Genomic DNA, 5000 nt, shown 5'->3' with positions numbered 1-5000 from the left:
AACTGTGGAAAGCTCTTGAGGGACCAAAGGGCTAAATCCATATAGTATTTTTATTTCGTTGTTTAAAAGTATTTATTTCTGAAAGATTTATGTTTTTAGTATCATATCTTAGAATTCAGAATATTTTGTTCCAGGAAACGTAAAGAAATGGATTCGAGTCTTACGGGTTGCCGACTTCTGAACTAGACGGTAAATATCAGTATGTGGTCATAGAAAACGGCTCCCTTCAGTTACACACCTTGGAAATTTGTTAGTGTCAAGTATTTATTCTTCGTCTTTTTTTTGTTCTCCCTTTCTTGTCGTCCTTTTTTCATCTCATTCTTCACTTTTTTTCCTTTTTCCCTTTCTTTTCATCCTTTTTTCATCTCATTCTTCACTTTTTCCCGTTTTCCCTTTCTTGTCATCTCTTTTTACATCTCACTCTTCCTTTTTTTCCAGTTTTTCATCTCATTCTTCACCTTTTTCCCGTTTTCCCTTTCTTGTCATCTCTTTTTACATCTCTCTTCCTTTTTTTCCAGTTTTTCATCTCATTCTTCACTTTTTTCCGTTTTCCCTTTCTTGTCATCTCTTTTTACATCTCTCTCTTCCTTTTTTTCCAATTTTTCATCTCATTCTTCACCTTTTTCCCGTTTTCCCTCACTTGTCATTCTTTTTTTCATCTCATTCTTTCTTTTTTTCCCGTTTTAATCACCTTTGCTCCTCAGTTCACCTGTTTGAAAAGCCTCTCGTAGAAGTTACTGTGATTTTTCATGGTCTGTTTTGTGATCCTAGAGATATTTTAACCCGACTTATTTATAACAAAGGAGACGGCTCAAGGGCAACAAAAAGAGTGTAAAAATAAAAGCCCGCTACTCACCGCGCCCACAACAGAGAAAAGTAAAGAGTGGCCTAAACGGAAAACACGACGATAAAAACTCGGTTAATCCTCTCTGTGGCCTTGGGAAATAGTCTTAGGGAGCCCGATACGCTTAAGAATATGGATCGTAGTCCCTTCCTGTAGCGACCCAGGGGACGTGGCATCAACAGAAGCCATATCTCGCGTTGAATCTCAGGACTGACTCGAACGTCGTAATTTTGTTTGCTCGGTCACTGGTTCGGTCCCCAGCGCGCGCCTTCCTGATTAGGTCCTGGCTACCTCGGAGGAAAATAAATATGCGGTTGGTATTGTCAGACACTTTCAGTTCTTACATCAGCTATTTCTAAAGGTCAAAGAGGGGTTCACTCGGGTTCTAATGAGTGTTTCTTCAGGTTCACGGTACAGAAGAAGACTCACACTACCACCAGGGTCATAAAACTACCCCTGGAAATGCCCACAACTCCTACGAAAGCCTTGTCAATATGTGTTCTTGGGCTGCGATGTCTTGTAATACGACCCCTCTGAGGGCTGTATTACTTAACACCTCGGCGCCCAAGTACACATATTTGACAAGGCTTTCGTAGGAGTTGTGGGTATTTCCAGGAGTAGTTTTATGACCCTGGTGGTTTAACGCGTCTTCTGTACCGTGAACCTAAAGAAACACTCATTAGGACCCGATTGATCGGCGCCTAAGTTCACATATTTGACAAGGCTTTCGTAGGAGTTGTGGGTATTTCCAGGGGTAGTTTTATGACCCTGGTGGTAGTTTGGCGCGTCTTCTGTACCGTGAACCTAAAGAAACACTCATTAGGACCCGATTGATCGTCGCCTAAGAACACATATTTGACAAGGCTTTCGTAGGAGTTGTGGGTATTTCCAGGAGTAGTTTTATGACCCTGGTGGTAGTTTGGCGCGTCTTCTGTACCGTGAACCTAAAGAAACACTCATTAGGACCCGATTGATCGTCGCCTAAGTTCACATATTTGACAAGGCTTTCGTAGGAGTTGTGGGTATTTCCAGGAGTAGTTTTATGACCCTGGTGGTAGTTTGGCGCGTCTTCTGTACCGTGAACCTAAAGAAACACTCATTAGGACCCGATTGATCGTCGCCTAAGTTCACATATTTGACAAGGCTTTCGTAGGAGTTGTGGGTATTTCCAGGAGTAGTTTTATGACCCTGGTGGTAGTTTGGCGCGTCTTCTGTACCGTGAACCTAAAGAAACACTCATTAGGACCCGATTGATCGTCGCCTAAGTTCACATATTTGACAAGGCTTTCGTAGGAGTTGTGGGTATTTCCAGGAGTAGTTTTATGACCCTGGTGGTAGTTTGGCGCGTCTTCTGTACCGTGAACCTAAAGAAACACTCATTAGAATCCAAATGATCTCCTCTTTGACCTTTAGAAATACTGATGTGAGAAGCGAAAGTGTCTTATAATATCGACCTCAGACTCATCATCAACGTTACCAGATTATCGTACTCATAACATTGTATTTTCCGGTTTCTGGCCCATAAATATTGCAAAAAAGAGCATCATTAATTAACGATTTTAACAATAATTATAAATGTATATCGTTATCTTTGTGGGTGCGATAATTTTTGGTCAGAAATCGGCAAAAATAATACGCCAAGTACGACAATCTGGTAACGTTGGTCATCATCCATTTGAGTCATAAATTTGTCGAAGGGAGAGTGAGTCAAGATGTGCTCCACTTTTAAATATAAGCAGGCACAGACATCTACTTAGTCTGGTAGAATTAGGTGAGAGATAAACAGCACAGATGTATTTAGTGATAGAATGACAACTAAGTCTCAGTTATATGGTGGGTAATTCTGAAGAAACAAGGTTATGGGCACGAGAGCAAGTGATGCCGTTGCGTATATAGACGTAACAGAAAACTTTTGACTGAAATTTAGAGACAGTAGGAGGGAACAGAGTAGAGAATGATGTCAGTAGCTTTATTGCATGTTCGTTTCTCGTCCCAAAGTTCATCTCGCCCCGCTTCCCAACTCCCAACCATAACTACATTCTCATTTTCTCTCCGTCCCTCATTACCTTTCTTAGATACACACTTCACAGCGCCACATACTTCCATTATTCTCCCTCTGCAAACTTCCTCTCACGATCTCTCGGCTGCAGAAGTTAACGAAGAGAAAATTGAAGGAGCTACTGAAACACATCTATGGACTGTCACTAAACGTTGGGCTCGACCAGGGGACTAGGCTAATGATTTCGAAGAAGAAGAAAAAAAAAATAATATGTGTGTGTGATGTGCATGTTGTTTGAGTTGAAAAGTAAGAGAATATGTCCTTAGAGAGAATGCTGAAGTACTCTTTGGCGACAAGGAGAACACGGAAAGGGACGTCATGGGTGAGTCTTTGATAAGCTTACATCTCCCACTCGTCCCCTGTATATACCTCAGCGGGAGTGACTTACGCCCGTTGTGGCAAGTGTCTGAAAGTGAACTGGCCAAGCTTCTCTTCCTCCTTCCCTTTGCAATCCGTACCTTAGCCGACCATTCTTGATTCGTTTGGCGTCTTTTTCGAACCTCAATTCTTCACACCCCGATTTCTTTCCTCTTTCCTCTTATCCTGTCACTTATCTTTCGCCTTTCTTCCTTCACCTCTTTTTTTTTTCCTCCTCGCCTTCGCTCTTTGTTCTTATCAATTTTCCTTTCCACTTCGTTCTTTCCTTTCTCTTCTATCTCTTCTGCTTCCTCATCCTTCTTTGCTTTTCGTCGTAAATCTTCATCCTCTTTTCCTCGTTTTCTCTCTTTGTTTTCACCTATTTCCCTTTCCATTTTGTTCTTTCCTTTCTCTTCTATCTCTTCTTCGTCCTGTTTTGTCTATCCTCTATTTCTCTTTCCATCTCGTTCTTTCCTTCCTCTAACTCTTCCTCCATCCAGCTTTGCCATTCACTCCTTCACAAAATCAGGAAGGCTTTAGTCCCAGCAAGTTTGTCTCCCTCCTGGCATGGCAATTTAACCGAAAAGCAAAAGAACTATAAAGGAAATGCTTCTTATATTCCCCTGTGCAGTTTTCACCCTTAACCTTATCCAGCTGGAGGAAAGAAAGGGGGTGAAAGGAAGGGTAGGGAAGGGGCGCGAGGCTGAAGATGGGAAGGGTGGGAAGGGAAGGGAAAGGGAGCGAGGAGGACGATGAGGAGGAGGGGAGGTATGAAAAGGGCGGGAAGGGAAGGGAAGGGAAGGGAAAGGGAGGGAGAAGAGTGATGAGGAGGAGGGGAAGTATGGGAAAGGTGGGAAGGGAAGGGAAGGAGAGCAAGGAGGAAGATGAGGAGGGGGAAAGAATGAGAATGAAGGGAAGGAAAGGGGCGTGAGGAGAAGAAAAATGGAGGAGAAATTCACTTTAGTATTCCTCCAAGCTTTTCTATTCTTTCCAGTCGAGAGATCGTGAGAGGAAGTTTGCAGAGAGAGAATAATGAAAGTATGTGGCGCAGTGAAGTGTGTGGCTCTAAGAAAAGGAGCAAAAAAGTATAATGAGGGGCAGTGAGAAAGTGAGAATGTAGTTATGGTTGGGAGTTGGGAAGTGGGGCGAGATGAACTTTGGGACGAGAAATAAACATGCAGGAGCTGAAGGCAATGGTAATAACGACCTACATGTTTGGGAGGACGAAGTGGTGACGGCATGAGCTGAAGAGATCGTAAGGGTATGGCAGTGGTGGATGATTGATGAACGTAAGGGAGGAAAAGATAAACGTTAGAAATTAGTGAATATGAGAACAGAAACGTTAAAAAGAGCAAGACAAAAGTGGATGATTCAAGAATGTTAGGGAAGGAGACACGTTAGAAATCAGTGAAAACGATAAAAGAGAAAGTTTGAAAATTAATGAACAAGAGAAAAGATAAACGTCAGAAGTTGATAATAAGGAAAATAATGAGAAGCGATAGAAATGGAATATAAGGAGAAATGAGAAACGTTATAATTTGATGAAAGGAGAGAAAAGAGACACGTTTGACATCAATGAAAACGATAAAAGAGAAAGTTTAAAAATTAATGAACAAGAGAAAAGATGAACGTCAGAAGTTCACAATAAGGAAAATAATGAGAAGCGTTAGAAATGGAATATAAGGAGAAATGAGAAACGTTATAATTTGATGAAAGGAGAGAAAAGAGACACGTTAGACA

This window comes from Eriocheir sinensis, chromosome 31 (genome assembly GCF_024679095.1).
Source record: "Eriocheir sinensis breed Jianghai 21 chromosome 31, ASM2467909v1, whole genome shotgun sequence".
Taxonomy (NCBI): Eukaryota; Metazoa; Arthropoda; class Malacostraca; order Decapoda; family Varunidae; genus Eriocheir; species Eriocheir sinensis.
This window is presented reverse-complemented; position numbering follows the sequence as displayed.